This window comes from Struthio camelus, chromosome 25 (genome assembly GCF_040807025.1).
Source record: "Struthio camelus isolate bStrCam1 chromosome 25, bStrCam1.hap1, whole genome shotgun sequence".
In the NCBI taxonomy this organism is placed as follows: domain Eukaryota; kingdom Metazoa; phylum Chordata; class Aves; order Struthioniformes; family Struthionidae; genus Struthio; species Struthio camelus.
In genome coordinates this window covers 7,294,144-7,302,323 of record NC_090966.1, presented here as the reverse complement: position 1 = coordinate 7,302,323, position 8,180 = coordinate 7,294,144, and positions in this window count along the sequence as shown.

The following is an 8,180-nucleotide window of genomic DNA, read 5'->3' as shown; positions in this document are numbered from 1 at the left end:
CGCTCCCCCGGTCTCATCGAGCCCCGGGACCCCCAGGACCCTCCCGGCACCCCCACTCCACCGGCTCACCGGGCCCCGGGACCCCCGGCACCCCCCCCGGCCCCCCCGCTCCCCCAGCCCCCAGGACGCCCCCCCGGCATCCCCGCTCCCCTGTCTCACCGAGCCCTGAAGCCCCCCAGGACCCCCTGGTGCCCTTGTCTCACCAAGCCCCGAGGCCCCCCAGGACCCCCCCAGCGCTCCCGAGCTGTGGCCGGCCCCAGGCCCCATCCCTCCCTCCGCGGGGCCATCGGTGCCCCGAGAGGTATTTGCCTTTTCCTTTTCTTAAAAACCCAGCTGCTCCCCGCCCCCCCCCCCCCCCAGCGGCCCCCAGCTCGCGGTCTCATTAGCTCCAATGGACTTAATAAGTTTTCATGCTTCGCTGCCGAAGTTGACGCTGCTCCGGCTGCGGCTCGCGGCGCTCGAGTGGGCCTGCGGCCGGGGAGGGCTCGCGCGGGTCCCCGCCGAGGGTTCGGGCTGGGGCGGCCGGAGGCTGGGGATGGGGCTGGGGGCGCGGACGCGCCGGGGTCGGCGAGGGTCCGCGTGGCCCCCCGGGTCGTGTTTCCTGATCCCTGATGGATGAACCAGGAAGTCTGCGGGCGGGAGGGATTTTCCCGCTGCGTGGGAAGAGGCTGTTTCGGCGCGGAGGGGACGCGCAGGGCTCGCTCTGGCCGGCCGAACGAAACCCTCCGTGTGGCTGAATCGCGGCGACACCTGATGAGCAGGGTGTCCGAGGGGGTCACGCCGGAGCGAGGGCAGCGGAGCAGGAGCCCAGGCCGGGGCTGGGAGCGGGCAGCGGCGCGCGGGGCTAAACGCTGCATCGAAAGCGCCTGCCTCGGGGGCCCCAGAGCCAGGCGCGGGGCCGTCCCCGTCCCCGAGGATGCTTCGGCGAAGTGCTGGCTCCCGGGCTCGGCGGGACCTCGTGGGCTGGCAGAGACGCGGATCGGGCTGTCCCCGTACCATGCCCTGCGAGGTAGCGGGGAGGCTCCCGAGCCGGGTCCGGGCGACGCGGGGGCTGGAGGGGGGGGCGCTCGGCACCCACCGGGCGCCCAGGACACCCCCGCCGTGCTGCGGCGTAGCCCGAGGCGTGGGCCGCCGTCCCTGCAGCCCGGCGCAGCTCCCGCCGGGACCGCGGGCACAGCCGCGGCGGCGGCGCGGGAGCAGCGCCGGCCGGGCAGCGGGCTGGGGCTGGCGGGACCCTCTCGCTCCGTCCTTCCTGCCTCCGCTCCCCGCGGGGAAGCTCCGCAGGCCCTGCTCCCCCTGCAGCCCTGCTCCCCGTCCCTCGCGCCGTGCCCTCCCGCGAGCGGGCGCTCGCCGCTGCCGCGCCGTTTGCTCCCATCCAGGTTCCCCTCCTCGGCCCCAGGCTCCTGCTGCAGCAGCTGAGGGGAAAAAATAGCCCGGAGCAGGCACAGGCGCCCCGCCACGCCGCTCAGCTGCTGCCCAGCGTCGACGCCGCGGCGCTCGCCTTCGCCCTGCGCTGCCTGCCAGGCCTCCCGGCGTGGGCGCGAGCCCCGGGCCGGTCCCGCGGCCGGGCGTGTGGGGTGGGAGGTGCTGGGAGGAGGCAGCGCTGTCCCCCTCGGGGTGGGGGGGGTGAGCCCAGCGGCCGCAGAGCCCATTGGGTTGGGGTCGCCCGTTGGGTTGGGGTCGCCCGTTGGGTTGGGGTCGCGCTGGCTGAGCAGGCAGTGGCAGCGGGAGTCTCCGATCCCAGCTGGGAGCTGCTCCCCCCGCCGCGGGGCTCCAGCCCGGCTGCTCTCTGCGGGTATCCCGGGGACGGGTCTCTCCTCCGGCCCGGCTGCCGCGCTCGGCCCCGAGCGGTGTTTGCTGCCGGCGGGGCCGCCCCGGCCGCGGTTATGGGTGCTCCCGGCCGAGGTGCCCGGGCACGAGCCGCGTGACGGCGTTGGGAGCAGGCAGCCTCTCGGCGGAGGGCAAAGAGCAGGGAGCGCAGGGCTGCGCGTGCCAGCTGGGAGCGGGCTGTGCCGGCCCCCCGCCTGCTCCCCGGGCCCGCGACGGGCGTTTGCTGTGCCCCGGGCTCTGCAGTCCCCCCCCCCCGGGCTCTGCAGTTCCCCCCCCTCCCCGGGGTCTGCAGTTTCCGGGGCTCTGCAGTTCCCCCGGGGCAGCTCCGTGAGTCCGTCCCGCGGGCGCTGCCGCAGCCAGACGCTGGTGGCCGGGGGGACGGCGGCGCCCGGGCGCGATGGGAGCTGCTCTTGCCTGTCTGAACGGGGTCCCCTGCCCGGGCAGAGCTAATGTAAATGCAGGAGCGGGGCCAAGCGGAGAGGCAGGGCTCTGGCAGCCCCGCTGCGCTGCGCGCTGACTCACGGACCGCGGCTGGCTCCCCAGCGGCGGCCGCGGCGTGGGGCGCCGGGGAGCGCCCGGCGGGGGGCCCGGAGCCTCGGCACGGTCGGTCCATCCGTCTCCTTCCTTCTCTGGGGAAGAGCGGGGAGGGGGGCGCCTTCGGGGCGAGCGGGCCTTTCCCGGGAGCCTCGGAGCAGGCAGGTTGTCGGGAGGGTCTCGCCGGAGCAGACCTCGCTGCCGGGCCCTCCCGGCTCGGCCTGCGGCTTTGGGGCTGGGGGCGCCTTTCTTGGGGCGGCGCGGTGCAGGATTGGGCCTGGCGGTCCCGCTGCCGTGGGGCAGAGGGCGGCGTGCGTGCGTCCGGCGGGGCGAGGGGGGAGCCGGAGGCGGCGCGGCCGCCAGGCAGGAGCGCGTGCCGCGAGGGAGGCAGCCATGTCCCCGCGTGAACCGGCTCGGGGGACACGAGGCTGCGGCGTGCTCCGGGCGCCGGCGGGAGCGTGGGGCTTGCCGGCACGTCCCGGCTCACGCAGGACGCTCCTGCCCCACGGGGCGCCGGGGCCGCGGCAGAGCGCGGGAGAGCAGGACCCGGCGGGTTTTACGGCCTGTCCCGTGGTGCGTTTATGGCTGGGCTGGGGCTGGCAGCGACGCTGCCCAGCCCTGGCCGGTCCCTGCTCCGCGTCCTGCTGAGCGCCGGCGGCGGGGCGGAGGGTGGCACTGGACTTCGCTCTCCGAGGTGGGGCGAGCGCCCGTGCGGCCGGCTCCGTAGCCGGCTTTGCCAAGCGGCTGCCCAGCTCGCTCCCGCCGCCCTTCCCGCCGGCGCACGAGGGACGCGGGGACGCCGGGGGCAGCGGGCCCTTCGGAGCATCCTCTGCCCCGGCTGCGGCTGGCGCTGCTCCGGACGTCGCCACGCGCTTGCTTTGGCGCTGGTCCCGGGGCGGCCGGAGCAGCGCGTAGCAGGTACGTCGACCCGCCTCTGCCCCAAAAACGCCTTGCTGCCCTGGCATTAAATAATAACTCCTCCGCATCGCGGCCTGGAGCCCGAGCCGGCTCCGACGCTGGCCGGACCCCCATGCCCGGCCGTTGCAGCCGCGGACGCCGCGGGGCTGGGGCTGGCCCGCCGGCAGGGTGCCACGGGGACGTGCGGGTGCCGGTGTCCCGAGCGCATGGCCGGAGGGCAGGATGCATCCCCGCTGCCCTGCACGTCGCCGTGACGGCTCCTCCTCCTCCTCCTCCTCCCCAGGCGCGGGCTGAGGAAGGGAGCGCTGCCGCCGGTGCCGCGCCGGGCAGCCGGGTCCGGAGCCACGTCCCCCCCATGGCCGCGGGCTCCCCCACGTAACGCCAGCCAAACTGGACGCCGCCGTCCCGCCGGAGACACCCTCCGGCCGGCGCCCGCCCAGCACCCCGCACCCTCGGCCCAGCCCGGACTCGCCCGTCGTCACCGCCGGGCCCCACGGCGGCCCCGTGCCCCCCACGCCGGCTGCGGGCAGGCGCCACGATGCTGCGACCATCACCGGTGGGTAGAGGCGCGCGGTGCCAGCGGGGTGGCCGGGCTGGGGGCAGCGGGGCGAGGAGCGCGGCCGGCCCGTTCGGTCTCTCCGCGCTGCCCGGCCGGAGCTGGACCGGGGGGACGAGGGCTGCTGGGTGCCCCCAGCCCTCGGCGGCCCCAGCGCCGCCGGCCAGGAGGTGGCAGCAGGACCCTTCCCGTGGGGAGATGGGGCTGGGGTGCCCCTGCGTGCGGGACCCCCACACCACTGGGCACCGAGCAGCCAAGTGGGGCCGGATTTGGGGCTGACCCAAACCCTGAGATGATGGATGGGCTTGAGGGGTGCAGAAGGGGCTCCAGCGCTAGGTTGTCCCCCTATCCCCATCAGCACCAGCCCCAAACCTCGAGACGATGGATGGGCTTGAGGGGTGCAGAAGGGGCTCCAGCACTAGGTTGTCCCCCTATCCCCATCAGCACCAGCCCCAAATCCTGAGACGATGGATGGGCTTGAGGGGTGCAGAAGGGGCTCCAGCGCTAGGTTGTCCCCCTATCCCCATCAGCACCAGCCCCAAACCTCGAGACGATGGATGGGCTTGAGGGGTGCAGAAGGGGCTCCAGCACTAGGTTGTCCCCCCATCCCCATCTGCACCAGCCCCAAATCCTGAGATGATGGATGGGCTTGAGGGGTGCAGAAGGGGCTCCAGCGCTAGGTTGTCCCCCTATCCCCATCAGCACCAGCCCCAAACCTCGAGACGATGGATGGGCTTGAGGGGTGCAGAAGGGGCTCCAGCACTAGGTTGTCCCCCTATCCCCATCCACACCAGCCCCAAATCCTGAGATGATGGATGGGCTTGAGGGGTGCAGAAGGGGCTCCAGCACTAGGTGCCCCCCATCCCCATCCGCTGCCCCTCTCCTGCGCCCCACGGCTCGCCCGGTGTCGCCCCGGCTGACGCAGCGCCGTTTGGCCCCCAGACCTGTGCGGCAGCGGCAATGTCCCCGAGGTGGAGATCATCAGCCTGCTGGGCGAGCGGCTGCCCCGCTACACGCTGCGGGCGGACACGGTGTTCGGCTACGACCACGATGACTGGCTGCGCGTGGCCCTGGTGCCGCCGGAGGCCCCCGCCGCCCTCACCCCCCGGCAGATCGAGGAGACCCTGCAGTACTTCCGTGAGTGCGTCCGGCGCCGCGGGGCGGGAGCGAGGGCGGCGGGGGCGGAGGGCTGCCGTGGGCACGCCGCCTTTTCTGGGGCGCAGGAGCTAATCGGAGCTAACGGGATTGATCGGAGTGGATTTCCTTGCCCAGAACATCCCGGGCTAATTCCGGCTTCTGCGGAGCCGCTCGTAGAGAGCCTCCGTCGTCGCCGGGGCCCCGGGCAGCGCCCCGCGCGCTGCGCCGTCGCTCTCCGCCGCGGGAGCGGGGAGCACCAGCCCAGGGGACCCTCGGTGGGTGGTTGGGTGGTCCCAACGGCATCCAGTCTCCCCGGACCGCAAAATGGGACAAAACCAGGTCGATAGCCGATCGATGGCTAAGGAGATGCTGGGGCACGGGGGACGTGTCCTGGCTGCGGGAGCCCAGGATTCGGGCACCCAGAGCCAGCGGCGGCCGCGCGGAGGAGCGGGGCAGCGTGCGACGGCGGCTCGCGCGGCTGCCGGCATGGGAGGGCCGGCTCCTGCCCTGGGCGCCCGGCGGTGCTGCAGGGCCCGGTCAGGTGGTTGGCGGGGGGCACAGATGGGATTAGCTGTGAATTTCTTTTTTCCTGCTTCCCCTGGCCTATATGTGACGGGGGGGGGGGCAGGATTAGTGCGAGAGGGGCTGGGCTGGGGGAGGGCAGGGGGTGGAAGTGGGGCAGCGGGAGACAGATGGGGCTGACGGCTGGGCCCCGCTGCCTGCTCGGCTCCCTTCCCCCCGGCCGGCCCCCCGCCGCGCCGCCGCCGGGCTGGGGCTGCAGACGCGTGCCCGGGAGAGGGGCTGCCCGGCCCCAGCTGCCTGCCAGGAGAGCAAAGGGGCCGGCAGCCGAGGGGCAGCGTCGGCCGGACCCCGCGCTGCGGCCGGTGCCGGGCTGGGATGCGGATGCTCCCGTGGGCGACCTCCCCGTCGCGCCCTGCCTGCGCTCACCACGGCCCCGGGGGCTTCCCGATCCGGCCGCTCCTTCCCTGCCCCGCGAGCCGGCGGCGGGCGCTCGCCCAGCACCCCGCGGGTCACGTTTCTCCCTGCCCCGGCACCTGGGTGCCGTTTGCGTGTGCTGCTGGGGAGGGGGCCCAGACTCCCTCATCCCTTTACCCAAACCTTTAAGCTGCCATCAGAAATAGTCCCCTGTAAGCTGCTTGCGCAGAGACACTGGGGACCTGCACAGAGGAGCAAATCCCCTGGCAGGGGATTAGGAAGAAGCGGCTCCTGCCTTTCCAGAAAGAGCCTCACACTTGTGTCCTTGGTGGCCAGTGGGTGCCCAGACGAGCTCGATGGGTGCCCGGGTCTCTCCTCGGGCCCGTAGCCTGGGTCGGGGCAGGGGACAGGTCTTCTTGCAGGGAAGGACCCTGGGGCTGGACGCCCCGGGCGTCCCGGAGCACCCAGGAGCCAGCGCAGGGCCCGGGGCCTTGAGCTGTTGAAACCCCCACGGAGAAACATCAGTACAGGGAGGAGGCAGAGGGCTGGGGCTGAGGGTGCCCGGGTCCGATCCCCAGCTCCAGGAGGGGTCTGGGTTCAGCAGGCCATGGTGTGGGGTCGGGATCATGGACGCGACGGGAGGGCAGTGCCGTCCAGCGGGCAGGAGCCCAGCAAGCAAATAAAAGCATCGTGCGTTGCTGAGGGGCAGCTCCAATCCCAGCCTCATTGATTCTTCGGCTGGTTCGATACAGACCGGCAAACGCTTTGGGGGCAGCGATGGGGGCAGGCGATGGGGGCGGCAGCATGTGTTTGTCCTCGTTACAGGCTGGAGTACTGGCCCGCTCAGCGCGCTGCGGCTCTGCCCGGCCCCGGGGGCTCCTGCGTGCCGCCCCTCTCGCGCTGCCCTCCCGCCCGCAGCCCTCGCGCTACGTGCTTGCCAGCTCCTGTATAATTTAAGCACAGCATTATTTATTTAGCTCTCTGCTTCAATGCTACCCCAGCCCGGCAGGGTGTGTGGAGGAACGGAGGGTGCCAGCCAAGGGGTGCAGGGCACCCCGGACAGGGCGCAGGGGGGTCTGCTTTCGGGTCAGCTCCTGGCTTCCAGCTCCAGCCCCTCTTCTCCGTGGAGCCGGCGCTGTCCGCAGGCCGTTGGCAGGCGAGCGGGGCCGGAGGCCGAGCGCTGCGCGGGAGACGGCGGGCAGAGGGAGACCCCGAGCTGCGGGCAGGCTCGGGGTGGAGGAGCGAGGCTGGCCAGGCGAGGGGCAGGGGAGCTTTGGCAGAGGCCGTGCTGTGGCACAACCCCATCACAGGGACCCCAGCCCTGCACGCAAACTGGGTTTGGTGCGAGAGACCCCCAAAATCTCCCCTTGCCCCTCACAGGGGGCGGATGCTGTCTGTCCATCTGGGGGCACCCCCAAAGCTGTTGCTCAGGGACCGGCGAGCCCTCAGCATTGCCTCTCGACAGACATTGCATTGCTGGGCACCATCCGGGGGGCTCCTTGCAAAATGGGGAGATTTTGGGTCCCCTATGTCAGTGGGCCAGGAGATGGGACACAGAGCCCAGCCATACCGGCACCCTGGGGCCAAGCATGTCCTCATGGAGAGCATGTCCCCTGGGTGCCCGACGGGGAGCGCATCCCCTGGGCGACCTAGGGAGGATCCCGGTCCTGGGGTGCCTGACGGGGAGCGCATCTCCGGGGTGACCTAGGGGGGATCCTGGGCCCGGAGTGCCCTAGGGGGGATCCCGATCCCAGGGTGCCCGACGGAGCATGTCCCCAGGGCGCCCTAAGAGGGATCCCGGTCCCGGGTGCCCAACGGGGAGCGCATCCCTGGGGCGACCTAGGGGGGATCCCCGTCCCAGGGTGCCCGACGGGGAGCATGTCCCCGGGGCGCCCTAGGGGGGATCCCGGTCCTGGGGTGCCTGATGGGGAGCGCGTCCCCGGGGCGCCCTAGGGGGGATCCCGGTCCCCGGGTGCCCGACGGGGAGCGTGTCCCCAGGGCGCCCTAGGGGGGATCCCGGTCCCCGGGTGCCCGACGGGGAGCGCGTCCCCAGGGCGCCCTAGGGGGGATCCCGGTCCCCAGGGCGCCCTAAGGGGGATCCCGATCCCGGGGTGCCCGACGGGGAGCGTGTCCCCAGAGCACCCTAAGGGGGATGCCGGGGGCCCGCGGGGAGCGCGTCCCCGGTGCGATCCGTGCAGCGGGGGCGGCGGGGGCGGCGGGGCGGCTCCCCGGGCCCGGCCCGCCCCCGGCCGCGGCCGCGCTGGGACGC